Consider the following 17,971-nt stretch of genomic DNA (forward strand, 5'->3'; position numbering starts at 1 on the left):
GCAATTATATGATAAGCACCTGCTGTGTACATGCAAAGAACTGTACAAAAACAGCAGGCTGAGGTATTGAAAATGACACAAACCTTGTACCTACATGCTTTGTCTCCTCGCTGCAAGTAATAAAGAATGCCTTTCTGAACCTTACGTGAATTGATCTTTGTATTTTCTTTAACAGATTGGTCCTTCGAGCCGGAGCCCTCTCTTCACCTCGGATCAGACGGCCAGGTGGCTGAAACCATATGGGGAAGAAACCAAATCAGTTCTTCTGCAATATAAAGACCTCCGACTGAATTGTCGTCAAAAGAGGCCAGTCACCTTCTGATCTGCGATTAAAGGATGGGTATCCACGAATCAGTGGTCAATCACGTAGGCTCAGGTAAGGTGGGTTTTGCTATTCTGTTTTATTCAGTCAGGGACAGGCAAGTGCATTAATTTCTGTTAGATTGTATTTTATTCAGTTAGGGACAGAGAAAAACTGCAGTTCTGTCACAGACTAGGTTAGACAGTCATTCTGAAGAGACTAACAAAATCCGTGGTACACGTAAAAATTTGAGGGTAATAGATAAAATTACTAAAGGTAACTACGTAGTGAGAAAATGGGTAATTATAACTGTGGTGCAAAAACATCAAAAGACCCACCATTAACAGAAGATGGTAAATATATGCAGGTACAGCGCACAGATAATGTTCGATATTTTTCAAAATGGGTAACTAAGTATGATTTTGACGGAAAATTAGATAAATCTTCACTTCTCAAATTGATAAAGCAATTAAAAGCAGACTCCAAGGGGCAAGTTAAAAAACAGTGACAATTAGGAATTCCCCAGGCACACAGATGGCTGGAGGAAGCAAATTGAAGAGACCACAAAGAAAAAAACTCTAAAACAATGTTTTTAGATAGAGGATAACCACCTAGTACTACCTTCAGCACCCCCTCCCCCTTCAGCATATGGGGCAAGTAATCAACACAGAGTGCCTCCTCTATATCCTGTAGTTACAGGAGGTGAGGACTCTGTAAAAAATAAAGCTAGTAAAATTTAGGGGTCCAATAGGGACTAGGTCCAAAACAAAAAACACAGATGATAAAAATCTCGAAGTCTGGCGATTGTTTAGTGAAACCCAGGCCACGACTAGTGGGGAAGAGCAGCTCTGTCCTCTTATTCAGGTAACTAATCCCAGAGCAGGTCAGGATAACCAAGACCCTACTTTATTAGTATATAGCCCCTGGAGTCCCGAAGATATTCGGAAGGCCACTGAGGGTATTCCTCATCCTAGGGTCAACTTTCCAAAATTTTCAGAGGACCTGCAAGGTATGAGGCTAAGCTATAACCTAAATGGAGAAGAAATAGAGAAAGTGGTAAGATAAATTATAGGTCCAGACTGGCACATGGTCTGTGGTGATTGGAACCCTTGTGACGCTCAGCGGAGACCCCTTCCACATAGCGTAGGAATAGATGCCCAGGTGACAGGACTTACAAACTGAATTTCTGAAAAGTGGTGACCACGGGCAGACAGGACCTGTATTAATCAGTGTGTCCAGCAAGAAGGCGAGTCAGTTGACCGCTAGGTCAGAGTGCTTTAATAATCATTGTGGGATGCAAATCCCTGATAATCAAGCAGCAGACTCCCCCTGTGAACAGTTAAAAAATGCCTTTCTGAAGGGGAGCAGTGCTCCTATTAGTAGTTTTATTACAAGGCACTTTAATAGCAAAAAGAAAAAGAAAATGCAGGTATTTTCATTAGAAGACAGGGTTGAGGTATATGTGGTACATCCACGAAAAAAGGGCAAAAAATAGGGAAGGTAGGCAGTCTGACCAACGGTCAGAAGATTTTGAGGGACGTAAAAAGAGGGGAGAATGTTTTAAATGCAGGAAAAAAGGTCACATGGCAAGGGATTGCAAAAGAAATAATAGGACAATGACAGATGAACAAAAAGGTGATAACTGACTATATGATAGTCAGGAAGCACAGGGAAGGGTTACAATACAAAACAGGATAAATAGTAATGTAGAAGTAAAAATAGACGAAGCACAGGATGGTGGAGGGGATGACAATGAAAATGAAGGTGATGAGGTATTGGACTTGGCACTTCTGTGCTTGGAACTCTTTTTAGCAGATATCAAGCCAGAAGCCACCCTTTTGGTGGAAGGAAGAGAGGTTAGCTTTTTGTGTGATTCTGGGGCTTCACGGACCCAGATACATCCCTCCGAATTACCGGAGTGTACACGGTCTTCGGATTACATATTTGTTAAGGCTGCAAATGGGTAGCTATACTGGGAGCCTCTCTCACACAAAATTATGATCACAGATCCTGTAACAGGGTTGACACAGAGAAGTAAAATTGTAGTGTCTGCAAAATGCCCAATAAATCTCTTAGGTAGAGATTTGATGCAGTTATTTGGCAAAGCGGTGGTTCCGACTATGCAAGGGATGCAAGCACAACGACAGACTGACATCTGTAAAGTGCATGATACCTGTGTAGTGCAACCAAGAGGTGAGATGCTTTACTGGTACAGTCAGGACCTGATTACTACCGGCCCAGGGACCGTAAACCAAGGAATTAATGGATTTGGCCATTAGTAAATTTCCCTCATTAGATATTAAGCAGCAGTCATTACTGCACTGCACCTTGTATTTTCGTGACACGCAAGGGCCAGATGAAGACTACAGAGATAAGCTGTTTAAATATCCCACAGCAAGGTTAGTGTTACGTAACCTATACTGGGACGCAATGGGAAATAGCATAGCCAGTTGCTCTCTGTCTAAAGAATTAACAGCACTTTACAAATCTGACCTCCTACCACATGTGAGCCTCACTAAAGACAGAAACACAAAATGGGTAGAGTTGGGCAGGAAGATTACCAGATGAGAAAAACAGACCAGGGAGGAACTTTCAGAGCAGACAGTGCAGGTACAAAAATTGAACTGGGTAACTCAAACTAAGCCAGCAGTACACCTACATTTTCGCAAAAATATTTGACAAATACTCCTGTTAAAGGAGGAAGAGAATGCTCTGAAAGGTATTCCAGACAAACTGTGGTCCACAGGGAAATCAGATGTAGGCCTTATTTGCACAGCAGGACCAGTGGTGATTACTCCAAAATCAACATTTAGACCTCAAAAACGTCAATACCCGTTGAGAAAAGATGCAGAGGCAGGGATAAAGCCCATTATAGCTGCACTCCTCAAAGGTGGTGCGTTAATTGAATCTCCTGATTCACCATGTAACACACCTTTGTTTCCAGTTAAAAAAGCAAATGGTGAGTGGCGCATGGTTCAAGACCTGCAGGCTGTAAATGAGGCAGTAATACCTAGGGCACCTACGGTATCTGATCCACATACACTCAAATAATTTAAAACCCCATCAGAAATATTTTTCTGTAGTAGATATTAGTAATGCATTTTTCTCAATTCCGATACATCCAGAGAGTAGATTCTGGTTTGCATTCACGTATCAGGGTAAAAGATACACATACACTTGACTACCACAGGGTTATTGTGAGAGCCCCACGATATTCTCAGAAGAGATGCCAAGTAACTTAGCAAGATTTAGCCAACCGAAAAATAGTCAAATCCTGCTTTATGTAGATGATATCTTATTAGCAGCTCCCACTTTACAAGCTTGCCGAGAAGACATGCTAGCATTGCTACGATTTTTAGCTGCTGAGGGACACAAGGTGAATAAGGAACATTTGCAACTATGGAAAAAGCAGGTCCGATATTTGGGCTATATAATATTTGATGGAGGTAGAACCTTGGATGAGGACAGAAAAATAGCTATTTTGCAGGCACCAAAACCCATTACCAAAAAGGAAATTATGCCCTTTTTGGGTACGACTAACTTCTGTCAAAGTTGGATTTCAAACTATGCTTTGGAAGTGGCACCCTTGTCTGACCTCATATACAAAAAGCCTATGGCAGCAGAGGGCCCAGTGATTTGGACACCGGAGGCGGATTTAGCCTTTTGTAATTTAAAACAGTTAATAACGTCTTCTTTTGTCTTGGGGTTACCAAATTATCACAAGCGCTTTTTTCAAACTGTAGATTATAAGCACAGCTATATGACATCAGTCCTGACGCAACATGGGGATAAGCAACGCCCCATTGCTTACTATTCATCACAGTTAGATCCAGTGGCACGGTCCTTACCCCACTGTGTACAAGCGGTTGTTGCAGCTGCTATGGCAGTACAGGCTTCGCCTCAGTGGTTTTGTTTCACCCACTTACCCTAAGGGTAATTCATGCAGTAGTAATTATTTTGTTACAAGAAAAGGTAGCATACCTTTCCCCAGCTAGACATCTCTCCTGCACGACTGTTTTACTGAGCCAGCCTCACATGACAATTGAATGGTGCACAGCCCTGAATCCATCAACTCTGTTCCCTACCCCTGTAGATGGTACTCCACATCACTGCCTGCAGGAGATCGAGCAGACATTACCTAGGAAAGACCTCACAGATATACCTTTAACAGATGCTGATCTGACATATTATGTAGATGGCTCATGCAAAAAAAACCCAGCAGGACAGAACCTAGTGGGCTATGCTGTAGTATCAGACACAGAGGTTATTGAGGCAAAACCCTTACCAGGACATTTGTCCGCACAGGTGGCAGAACTGATTGCACTCACTCGTGCATGTATTTTAGCTAAAGGTAAGCATGCAAATGTTTTTATTGACAGTCAATATGCTTTTTCCATGGTGCATGTGTTTGCACAGCAATGGAAAAACCAAGGTATGATTACATCAACTGGTAAACCCATAAATCATGCACAGCTTATATTAGATCTTTTAAACTCTATTCAATTACCTCAGTGTTTAGCTATCTGCAAATGTGCAGCTCACACAAAACAGCAGGATGTTACTTCAAAAGGTAATGCAAAAGCTGACACTGCTGCAAAGCAAGCAGCCGCAGAAGTTTGTTTACACCTTGTAGAAGATTTAGAACCCTCTGAAAGTCTAAATTTGGACATGCTACAAACAATGCAATCACTGACCACACAGGTAGAAAAAAGGCGTTGGTTAAAGCAGGGGGCCGTCTTCAGAGATGGTTTGTACATCTCAAAAGGAGGGAAACCAATATTATCTTCTAATCTTTTTCGTTATGCAGCATTATTGAGCCATGGGCAGTGCCATGTCTCAACAGGGGGAATGGTACAGATAGTGAACCAGGTGCTCACTGCATATGGATTTTCAAACTACTCTAAAAAATTTTGTTTGGCATGCCAGATTTGCAATAAATATCATGCACAAGGAGCAGTACGGCCCAGTCAAGGGAGTTTCCCCACACCTCCATACCAGTTTCACACCATTTGCATGGATTTTATAGAGTTAAATAAATGTGAGAATAAGTACTACTGCCTTCTTATTATAGATATGTTCTCGAGGTGGGTGGAAGCTTTTCCAACCAGGAACCCGGATGCAGCTACAGTAGCAAAAGTTCTTGTGAAAGAAATTCTTCCTAGGTTTGGCATTCCTGAGAGAATATATAGTGACAACAGAGCACACTTTGTAAACCAAACTATACAACAGCTAAGTAAGTTTTTTGATATTTCTCCAAAAAATCATTGTGCTTATCATCCTCAGTCTGCAGGGTTGGTCAAAAGACATAATGGTATACTTAAAAGTAAACTGAGGAAACTAATGGCTGAAAATGGGAAAACCTGGCACTGTTGAACATGAGAACAGTTCCCTCATCAAAAGGGCTGACCCCATATGAGAAACTGTATGGGAGGGCATATTGTACACCCCAGTGGAAACCTCTCATGCTTTCAGACCAGGAAGCTGATCTTACAGTAGCTGAATATATGAAGAAACTGTTAAATTCTAAACATCTGTTGCAGTATAATTCTGTTTCAGGTTCAGAGCAGACTAAGACGCCGTAAGTAACAGTGATGCCAGGAGACTGGGTGTGGATCAAAATCGTGAAGAACCGGGCATCACTGAAGTGGGAAGGTCCCTACCAGGTGCTTCTTTTGACACAGACTGCAGTCAATATTACAGAGTGAGCTTTGTGGATCCATCTGACACACAGCAAGTTAGTGAAGAAATTTGAATTTGGTAAAGATCTTACCTCTCCATCGGGACTCTAAGCACAAAAGTCTGGCTACAAAGGGGGGGGGGGTCAGATCAATAGGAACTGATCCGTCTCAAACCCAGTGAAGCAATCATCAGTGCTAAGGTCCTATAGGGTATAGAATAAGTTAAAAATACCCAGATTAAGCGACATGATTGCACCAAAGAAAGTTGAATTCCATCCTTTTGGGAAAACTGAAGAAAACAGAACACTGGAATGGCAACCCTTTCCAGAAAATATTGTGTGGTAATCTCACTGACTGTTGTGGTCATTGTTTTTCTGCTAAGGCCATTTCTCTTTTCCACCACATTTACTGAACCTAGCAAGCGTGCAGCATGGCATCCTGCTTTCAACATATATCAGGCTATCAAGTACACATATGCAGATACCCTTAATGTTTCTAATTGTTGGATCTGTGCAGCTATACCAACTGCACATGGAGGATTACCTTTAGTGGCATCTGCACTAAATGTTACCAAGACATGGACAAGCTTGTTGAGCAACACGGCTAATATTACGTCTGCAAATGTGGTTGCCTTACAGCTGTCCATCCGTCAAAACAGAACTGTGTTTTCAGAAACTTGATAAAACTAGGGTAGGGTGGAGCCATTGTAACAAAACAGTGGTTTATAACTGCACTGCAGACAATTTGGGATGTGTGGCAAATTTCTCATCTATAAGAAAACTTGTTAAAAACTCTATAACTAGCTTTGTCCAGGAAATGGAAACTGTCTATTGGAAAATGTTCCGTGGACAGCAGGACTTTGGGGATCGCTTCGAGTTTATCAACATCGCCGTTAAAGTGGAAGATTATTTTGTGTGCGGAAGAAAGGCATATAAATGGCTACCAAGAAAGTGGTCCAGAAGTTGCTTTTTGGGCTACCTAGTTCCAGCTATATGACACACGTTAACTTTACCTCAAGGGAAAATCCGAAATATTCGAGAAGTTAAAAAATCTGCCAATCCAGTAGGCCGAATCGATGCATCATGGATATATCACCATGACCTGGCTCACGTCAGTGATAAAGGACTGTCCCACATGGCTCTCGGTGATGACATCATATCATGGGCCAGCATAATACCTCAGTACAGAGCTGTAAAATCGATTTGGGAACTGAGAAAGTTGTCCAAGCTGCTTGAAACATTGAGCAATGCAACCTTTTCCGCCTTGGAATTGGTGACAGATGAGCTGACCATTATGAGAGCAGTAGTGCTTCAAAATCGTATGGCTCTCGATTTCACCCTGGCGGCGAAAGGAGGTACTTGTGCATTAATCCAAGAGGAATGCTGTTCGTTTATCCCAGACAATGAACACGAAATAGATAGCCATCTCGAAGTGATTCAGCAAGTATCCGCCTTGACCAAGCCAGGTCAAAATCCTTTAACAGACTTTTTCCAAAGATGGTTTTGGGGGATGGGAAAGTGTCCTGATGATTCTGTTGATCGCCATTTGCATTGGAGCAGCGATATTAATGTTCTGTGGATGCTGCCGTGTCCCCTGCATGCGGGGACTGGTAAAAAGCACTACAGATGCCTCAGTCTCAAAGACCTTGCACCAACAAACTACTGAATATTGCGCTATCTTCTCTATGCAACTGAAGCAAGAGGAAACGCAGAGCAGTTTCGCTGAAAAGCTGTTTTAAACTTTAATAAACAAAATCAACTTACACTAACATGATAAAATGAAAACTTTTCGTATATGTAACAATCAATGAGAGTTAAACGCTTTCACCTACTACACATAGACTTCATCAGAACTAATTTACCTATTAACTAATTTAAAATATTTTTTATAAAACTTTTTAAATTTAATAGGAATTTATATAAATGATAAGTATTTATTTTTGATATATTTGATAAATTAAGTTAATTACGTATTTGATTAATATATATATTTATATTTACACACATATATAAAGTCCACTCATCAAATATAGACAGTAGTATGTAAAATAGATGAATTTGCAAGTGATACAGTATAGTATTTTTAAACTAAGTATATTTATCAGATAAAGTACATTTATGAATGATTAAGACATGTTTTTGAAGGCTGTTTGTCCCAATACATATTAATACTAATATTATTATTATATATGTATTGCATTAATGTATTATGCATATATTATATTAATGTATTTTTAAGTTAGTAAAAAAAAAGGGGGTATATGACTTTAAAAGTACGAAAGATTAATGGCGCCAAAGAAGTTATATAAATGACAGGAATGTATGGTAAATTAGTTCTGATGAAGCCTATGTGTAGTAGGTGAAAGTGCTTAACTCTCATTGATTGTTGTTACATATACGAAAAGGTTTCGTTTTATCATGTTAGTGTAAGTTGATTTTGTTTATTAAAGTTTAAAACAGCTTTTCAGCGAAACTGCTCTGTGTTTCCTCTTGCTTCAGTTGCATAGAGAAGATAGCGCAGTAGTAGTTTATTATTGCAAAGTTGTGTCTGTTTCGGTAAAGTACTGAATATGAAGAACTACTAAAATTAGAGGCGGAAGAATTGTTTACTTGAGCCTAAGCCAAATAACTCTCTGACTGCAAGTCCCTGGGTAGAAATGGTAAAGAGATGAAATGGACTTGTTTTAGACTCATTAAACAATAAGAATAAAGTATTAAAAGGGGGGAAATGTTAGAGAAATGTACAAATTGTATAGTGTACAATTCTGCAGTTAAAGGGTTAAGAGTTAATACATTTATTCTATGTAAAATGTGTAAATACTGGTGGTCTCTGTAAAAGTTGCTGACGCCTAAAAGTCTGTTCTTGCTGTGGAATGTTGAGATAGGGGCCTCACACTAGCAACAGATACATTTTGTGTTAGGAAGAGACAGTTACAGGACCATTACTCAAACTGGGTTTGACAGGGTGAGCCCTGTGGTCAAGCTAAATTCTGAGAGATGTTTTTGTAAGTCAGCAATTATCTGATAAGCACCTGCTGTGTAAACCGTATAAAAACAGCAGGCTGAGCTATTGAAAATGAGACAAACCTTGTACCGACATGCTTTGTCTCCTTGCTGCAAGTAATAAAGAATGCCTTGCTGAACCTTACATGAACTGATCTTTGTACTTTCTTTAACAGAAGTGAAACTTGTAGCCCTGTGACACTATGTCTAGGCCCCATTTGTCCTTTGTTATTATGTGCCAGTTTTGAGAAAAAATAAGAAGTTATGTACCTACCATAACGTTCCATGTTAGTTGTCTTCTTCTCGCCTTCTTTCTTGCTGGATGGGTTCGGAGCCGATCCTCGGCTCCAACTCGGCCAATACTAAAGCTCGAGAGCTAATTCCACCGGCTCGAGGCTCCCCTATATCCCACAATGCTAGGCGGTAACTACTCGGATCTCGTTTGATAGCTAGACCAAGCAATTCTAGTCTCCATAGAATGGAGAAGGGTAACCCACCTCTATATAAACCCGAGTGTAAGGTATTCTAGACCTAACAAAAGGGGAAATAGAGGTGGTAGAACGTGTGGGAATGACAACTTCTAGAGGAAGATCACAAACTGAATTCCTATCGGTCTGTCCAGGCTTGGGGGAAGGAGGGTGGGACGCACGAAAGAAGGCGAGAAGAAGACAACTAACATGGAACGTTATGGTAGGTACATAACTTCTTAATGTTAAGTTGTCTATCTCGCCTTCATTCTTGCTGGATGGGACCGCGTCCCTAGCACCTTATCCCGGGTGGCCTATCGGAACAGACTCTTGAGAACAGTGGAACCAAAGTTGGCACGGTTTCTGGAGACCATGTCTAATTTGTAATGTGAAATGAAGGTATGAGGAGAAGCCCAGGTGGCTGCTGCACAAATGGAATCTATTGGCAGCCTATCCTGAAAAGCTACGGATGTAGCCAATGCCCTAGTTGAATGAGCTCTAGGTCTTGAAGGTAGTTTTTGATGTCTGATCTCATAGATGAAGGTAATTGTAGAGGTGAGCCATCTTGAAAGGGATACTTTAGTAACTGGAAGGCCCAATTTCCCTTCCGCATACAATAGAAAAAGCTGATCAGACTTCCTGAATTGTTTAGTCCTGTCTAAATAATATCTAAGTTGGCGGTGAAGATCCAGAAAATGTAGCTTTTGTTCCGACCTGTTGGAATAGTTAGGAAAAAAGACGGGGAGATCAATCATTTGGTTTAGGTTTGTTTAGAGAGGAAACCTTAGGTAAAAAGGATGGATTAGTACGGAGGGATACCCTATCTTTGTGAAACACTAAGTAAGGAGGACGACTGCACAGAGCATGGAGTTCAGATACCCTTCTCGCTGAAGTTATGGCTACCAGAAAAAGTGTCTTCCATGAAAGCAACTTCAGAGAACATGAAGCCGCTGGTTCGAAAGGGGGAAGGATTAAGGATGCCAGAACCAAGTTCAAGTCCCATGGAGGCGGGGGATCTTTGATTGGAGGTTTGAGAAGAAAACGCCTTAAAAGGCTTTGCAGAGCTTGTGAGCCATGATGCTAGACTCCGAGACACCTACATGATAATTAGATATAGCAGCCAGTTGAACTCTAATGGTAGATGAAGAGGAGCCTAAATGAAAGAGTTCTGCTAGAAAGTCTAGAATAGACTGGATAGGTGCAGTGAAGGGATCTATATTTTTGATGTTGCCCAAAAGGAGAAGCGTTTCCATTTGCTATTATAAATCTTCCGGGTAGAAGATTTATGAGAGGCTATCAAGATATCTCGGACAGAGCGAGATATTAAGGGAAGCCTGGCTAAGGTCGGAATCAGAGAAACCATGCTGTGAGGTTGAGAGAATGAAGAGATTGGTGCAGCTGGCCCGATTGGTGGGTCAAGAGATCTGGCACTGGGTCCAGATGCCAAGGCTGCTCCAAAAGGTAACGATGAAGAAACGGAAACCATATCTGTCGAGGCCAGTAAGGGGCAATGAGGATCATTGTCACTCTCAAGGCGATGGCTTTCTGAATTAGTTGAGTTATCAGTGGAAAAGGGGGAAAAGCATACAGAAGTCCCCGGGGCCAATCGTGGACTAGAGCGTCTCTGGTGGGATGGCCTGGTAACGGGAAGAGAGTGAAGAAGTAGTGACACTTGCTGTTTTGGGGAGTAGCAAAAAGATCGCAGCAAGGCTGGCCCCATCTTTGGAATACTTCTTCCAGTACCGATTTCTTCAGAGACCACTCGTGTGGCATGAGAATTGCCCTGCTCAACTTGTCTGCAATCACGTTTGACTTCCCGGGAATGTGCGTTGCTACCAGAAAATGCTGAGAAGAGATTGCCCATTGCCAAAGTCTGAGTGCCTCTCGACATAAGGGGTATGATCTGGTTCCGCCTAGTTTGCTGATGTACCACACTACGGACATGTTGTCTGTCTGAATTGCAATAGTACCTGTGGGAAGAGAGTCGTGAAGGGCTTGCAACGCTAAAAGCACTGCTCTCATCTCTAAGACATTTATGTGCAAGTGGCACTCGAAAGTTTGCCACATGCCCTGGACTGTCCTGCCCTGATAATGCCCCCCCCCCCCAATCAGGGAGGCGTCTGTTGTCAACGTGGCGACTGGGTGGGGGATAAGTGAAGGGTCTTCCTTGGAGAACCTGAGGTGATGTGATCCACCAAGACAGTTGATTCTTGCATGATTGAGTTATCAATATGGTGTGGGACATCGGGAGCTGTTGGAAGGACCATTGTGTGAACAGCATCCATTGGAGGATCCTCATGTGGAAGCGAGCTAAGGGGAGAAGGGGGATAGCTGCTGCCATGAGTCCTAATACCTTCAAAACTAGTCTGGCTTTGACTGTTTCATTGCAAGTGGAGGAAAACTTGCTTGCGGATGTCTGACACTCTCTGCTCTAAGTCTGGCTGAAAGATTGAGTGCGTTTAACGTGGCGCCTATAAAGGTAATAGACTGACAAGGCGACAAGGCAGATTTTTCGAAATTTATTGAAATGCCTAGAGCTTGGCAAGTTTGGATAGTGAAGTCTCTGGATAGAAGTTGATGTCTGGTGGTGGCAGTAAGGAGCCAGTTGTCTAAATATGGAAACACCTGGAATCCTTGAAGTCTCAAGTGAGCCGCGACCACTGCCATGCATTTGGTAAACACTCGGGGGGGCTGTAGTGAGACCAAAGGGCAGGGCTCTGAACTGGTACCGACTGGCTCCCAGCCTGAAGCGGAGAAATCTCCTGGAGCGTCTGTTCATCTTGATATGGTAGTACGCGTCCTGAAGATCTATGGAGCACATCCAATTGTCCTGACCCAAGAAGGGTAGAATGGACTGTAGCATGACCATCCGGAATTTTGTTTTTCTGACATATTTGCTTAAGTTGCTGAGATCCAGAATGGGTCTCCAGTCCCCTGTTTTTTTTGGTACTAAAAAGAATTTGGAGTAGATTCCGGATCCTTGTTGGTCTGCTCGGACTGATTGGATAGTTCTTTTTGAGAGCAGCTTTGAAATTTCTAGTGCTGCTTGTTCCCTTAGACTGGGTGGAACGTCTGGAAGGGATCCTTTGGGTTGGGATGGGATGTGAAAAAGGGGAATTTTGTAACCCTCTGATATGATCGACTGTACCCATTTGTCTTGTGTAAGGGAAAGCCAGGCTTTTGGGTACAGGGATAATTGTCCCCCGACTGCCTCCGAAGGTGAACAGCCGGGCAGCTCCTCAGGGATGCTGAAAGGGTTTATCAGAGAAAGTTTCTCTGCTACCCTGGTTTTGCGGACCTCCTCTGCCTCTAGGGCGGCATCTATTGTTATTCCCCCCTCTGCCTCTAGAGGGGAATCGACCTTGTGCGTCAGATGAGACTCCCTGGGTTTGTTTGCAGAACCACATCTTTCCTCCCCTCTGACCTTTGGGATAAGGCCTAGAAGGGGTAGAAAAACAGACTCCCACGGCAGAGAGAGTCTTACCTTCCACTTCGCACCTAGTCAATGTATCCTTCACCTGAGGACCAAACAAGGATGATCCATCAAAAGGGGAATTGGTGAAGGACGCCTTGAAAGGGTCCGCAAAGTTGCACAGCCGCATCCAGGCGTGACGTCGTAAGGCAACGCCTGTGCCTGCGGCTCTACTCGCGCAATCCGCAGCATATGATATAAGCCGCATGGAGGAGTTAATGATGGAGTTCAGGGTTGCCAACTGGGAGTTCATTCTGTCTTGGAACCCCTCAGCTGTTGGATCCTTTATCGCTTCACTCATATCCTTGAGTAAATCTCTCTGGAGACTAGTGAAGTGACATAAGTAGTTCAGCGACCGCATTGAAAAGGTCGCTGATGAGAACATCCACTTACCGTACCTATCCATGGTCCTAGATTCCTTACCTCCTTCTTAGTGGCCGCGGCCACCACCATGGCATCAACGGGGACACCTTTAGATAAAAAAATCTTTATCTTTAGGGGCAGTAATAAACTTTGACGGCCTCCTCGGGGTGGGTTCCACTGAATCAGGAGCTGTCCAGGCCTTCCTTGCCACCACTTCCATAAAGGGGTCAAAGGGAGGGGACACCCAGGAGGTAGAAGGGCGAGAGCCAAACGCCTCAAGGTACACTGACTCATTCTCTGAAGGGTTAAGGGCTGGCCAGTTCCCCCTCTGTTTCAGGATTTCAAGGATGTCAGCAAAGGAGACATCCTCAGAGGGGGATCGAGGGGAACCTTCAGATTCCTCTAAGTCAGTGTCACAGGTGATAGACTCAGGGGAGTCAATGTGCTTCCTCTTGCACTGCCTCTTCCTAGGGGGTTCTCCTACCGGGTCAGGAGAGGCCTCGGAAGAGGAGGAAATTCCCAATGGGGAAACTTGAGGAGTTGGCTCTCTGTGGTCTGATGCAAGGGGGTGGGTAGAAATCACCACAGGCACTGAAGATGGAGGGGCTGACGGAGCAGACTGTGGGGCAGACACTGGTTCTAGCACGCTCCGCATGACCTCGAAGGCACCCCTATCGGGCAAGGCCGGAGGTCTCTGCTCTGAAGAGACAAGGACCCCCCCGGCACAGACAGGGATGGCTCCGAGGCCGATGTCGGAGCCAAACTCACCAGCGCCGAAGCCCCGAGAGGGAGAGCGGGGTCGGACAAGGGTCCAATGCCACTCGCCCCCTCGGAGCCGATGAGGGAGGCTCGGTGCCGAGATCCCTCCAAAGAGGAGATCGGAGCAGATGACGGAGCCGAAAGGGAAGGTATCGGATCTGACGCTCCTACAGTCATGGCTCCGATGAGCCCCGGCTCCGAGCTCAAAGGAGTCGGAGGAGGAAGACACTGAGGGACAGAAATAGTCGCTGACTGTTGAGTCTGGCTATGCAGCATTTGGGCCAGTGCCTCGGACTTGAGAAGTCTACTCACTACCCATTGCAAATCGTGGTCAGATAGTCTGGAAGACAGTGAGGAATGTGATCTGTGGCTCCGTTCCGAAAGAAGAGGGGATCCTGGTGCCGAATGAACGGAGCCGATGGAGGGGGACCTAGACCTCTTCCTCGAAGGTTGCTCCGATAAGAGTATCAGAGCCAATTGAGTCTTATCAGCCTCGGCTCCAGCCGGAGCCGAGGTAACAGTATGAGGCTTGGAAACATCGGCTCCAGCCGGAGCCGATGTCGAAGCAGTTTTGATGCTTCCAGAGGACAGCTCTGAAGCCGGAGCCGACTGTCTGGAAGTCTTAGAAGGCTTCCCCAACACAGACTGGGTTGGGGGGCCTTCAGGCTTTAATAAGCCATGCAAAATCAATTTATTTTTGCGTTCCTACAGGACTCTAGGGCTGAAACCATGGCACACAGCACACGAGTCCTGCAGGTGCAAAGGTCCCAGGCAATACACACAAGAAGTGTGACCGTCTGTCAGAGACATTTTCTGACAGCACGAGTCACACTTCTTGAAGCCTGAGACCTTGGAGTCCTTAGACATACTAAAGGCCTAAGTAAGAAAAAACACTCACACACACACAGGCCTTTAAGAAATATATATAATTTCCAGTCACACTAAAGGACTAGGAGAGGGAAGGGAAGGGGCCTAAGGCCTAAAGTTAAAGGGGAATAAAGGAAGGGATTATGGGCAAAAAAAAGTGTCGATCCAAGGAAAAGGAGAATTAAAACTAAAGTTATACTAAGGTAAGTAATAGGGGTCTAAAGATTTGTGAAAATAGAAATAATTTTCCACTAACCTGCCAGAGCCGGTAGAAAAGCACCTCGTCAGCTACGCGGCAAACGAGATGAGTAGTTACCGCCTAGCATTGTGGGATATAGGGGAGCCTCGAGCCGGTGGAATTAGCTCTCGAGCTTTAGTATTGGCAGAGTCGGAGCCAAGGATCGGCTCCGAACCCATCCAGCAAGAATGAAGGCGAGACAGACAACTTAACATGTGCTAGTTTTCCCCCTAAAGGTGCTGCCAGAAATTAAGTGCTTGGTGCAGGCAGGGGGAAGTCATTGGGACTGTTTCCAGTATGGCTGCAATTTGTATGCCCCTTTGCGGTTTGTCTGACATTGGAAAGGACCAATTCTTTGTAGGCCAGTGTCTGCTAAATCTTGGAGGCTGAACCTGTAAGAAATCCTTAACCGTTTGCATAGATTTAGCTTTGTCCTCCATTTTCTTTAACACCTCTTCTGCTTTAACACCAAACAAAGTATCATGCTGTAATGGGGCATCTAATAAGTTTGCTTTGACATGATCAGGCAAGACTTTGTTCCTTTAACCAAGCATGCCTTCTGATGACAGAATCTGTAACAGCGGCTCTGCAGGAGGCCTCCAAAGAATCAAAACCACATTGCAAAGTAGCTTTCCAACTTGTTCAGCTGCATGCAATAAATCCTGCATTTCTTTGTTATCTGCACATTCAGAATTTGTCAACATTTTCTGTTTAAGCAGTGACATAATATATTGCTGATATTTGAGCATGTGAAACTGACAATTTAATGCCCTTATAGCCAAGGTAAGGGAAGTATAAATCTTTTTTCCCCATCTGTCCAATGCCCTGGAATCCCGGTCAGAGGGGGTAGGGTATTTTGCAGCAGAAGCCTTGACCCCTTTGGGACCCTGAGATATAGTTTCTGGGTCAGGAGCAGGGTTTTTGAAAAGGAATTTATTAGAGTCAGGAACCCTGTAGTACCTGTCCGGCTTAACAGGAGCTGAAGGTAAGGAGTCAGGGGTCAGACTGGACTCTGAAAATACATCATTAACAATGTCTAACACAAGTGGAATAGCTAGGGGTCTGTGTTGTGGTAGTAAAAGGAAGTCGCTGAGCCTTTTCTTAGATTCTGAAAAATCTTGGCTCTCCCAGTGGAAATGCTCCCTCATGGTATGCAAGGTTTCCCCAAAAAGAGTAATCCTCAGGAGGACAGGCTGAAGGGACAGATTCTTCTGCATCAGAATCCTCATAGGGAGGAAGAGAGTATTCCTGATCAGAAGAGGAATCAGATGAAATGGAAACCTGATAAGAAGATTCATATTCTGTCTCTTGCCTAGGCCTTTTATCAGATGGGGGGAAGGGAACCTCTGATCAAAGTAATCAAGTCTTTGGCCATTTTGGGCATCTGTTTTTTGGGCATGGAGGCCTATCCATGAGGCTGTTTTCTTTGTCTTTAAGGGTGCTTTAGCCTTTGAAGCTGAAGTCATTTTAATGTATAATTGAGTTGGTCTGAAAACACCCTCAGAAGCCGATGCCTGCTCAGCGGCTCCAGACCTATTTGAGGGAATAGTCTCCGAAGGTCCAATACCTTGAGTCTCCTGTGGCCTAGGCGACTCCACGTGGGAGTTGGTAGCGGCCTGCGGGTCTAAAGTACGGGCGTCAGGGGCTGCGAAGGAGTCTCACTGAGAACCGGCGACTGGCATAGAAGAAGCTTCAACATCGGTTTTGGACCTCGGATGCCTGTCTTTCTCTTTTTCTTTGCGTTTCTTGTGAATTCCGGTAGTCGGATGGCTATCAGACGACATATAATTAAATCTTCTGCCAAAATAATGGAATGCAAAATCGTACCGACTATTAATAGTGCGTTGTTTAAATTTAGCACAAAACCGACAACTAGCAACGTCGTGGTCAGGGCATAGGCAAGGAATACAGTCAGAATTGAAGTCCTTATGAGGTATTTGCTTCCCACAAGAAATATAATTATTAACTTTTTCTGACATCGGTCTGGAGCAAGAAAAAAAGTTTCCCCAATGGGGTACTTAGCTTTTAATGAAGACTTTGGATCTGAAATTCGAACACGAAAATCTCAGGAGTCGGCCGACTGGCACTTGCAAACTGCTTATCCTTCGGGCACTGCGCCGCAAGAAAGACAGAGGAAAATGGCGTCGGCTGCATCTTTTATACCCCTGGCGCTCTGACATCAGGGAAGAGGCGACAGCAACTGACGCCGGACCTAGATTTTGGAATTCAGGCCGACTGAGGGTAGCCTGCCAGCAGGATAACCCAAGTGTAATGACTGCAACAGTGAAACATGAAGAACATCTAATTAGTTTCATAGAGAATAACAGCAGCTTTCACAACCCGAGATCTGTTGGACAACCAATTTGCAATCCAAAGGATAACATACGGGTTTACGTATATAATTTTTCAAAAATACCAGCATGATAGATTGCTTATATTGATGCAGCTAAGGTTTTAATGTTATATGCATTGACTGACCACTGCCTACAGCCTCTGTGACCTTTGCAAAGAAGCTTACTAGCTTCAGGAGACAGGATGTGCCCTTCACAAAACCAAACTGGGATCTATATCGGTTACATTGCCTACATATGCACACGCAAGACTGATGACACATTCCATGGTTTTGCAGACAGATGAGGATGGTACTGCAATTACCCAGATCTGTACAGGGGCCCATCCTTGTGTAAGGAAGTTACAATTGACTCTTGCTAGGCATCGAGTACAAAACCTGTATATAGGCTGATACTAAACAATTTAAATACAAACTTGGTTAATATTGTTGGCAATGATGACAATGCAGCCTGGTGCTTCAGTAAAAAATTTT

This window comes from Protopterus annectens, chromosome 13.part0 (genome assembly GCF_019279795.1).
Source record: "Protopterus annectens isolate FY-2018-M chromosome 13.part0, PAN1.0, whole genome shotgun sequence".
Taxonomy (NCBI): domain Eukaryota; kingdom Metazoa; phylum Chordata; order Ceratodontiformes; family Protopteridae; genus Protopterus; species Protopterus annectens.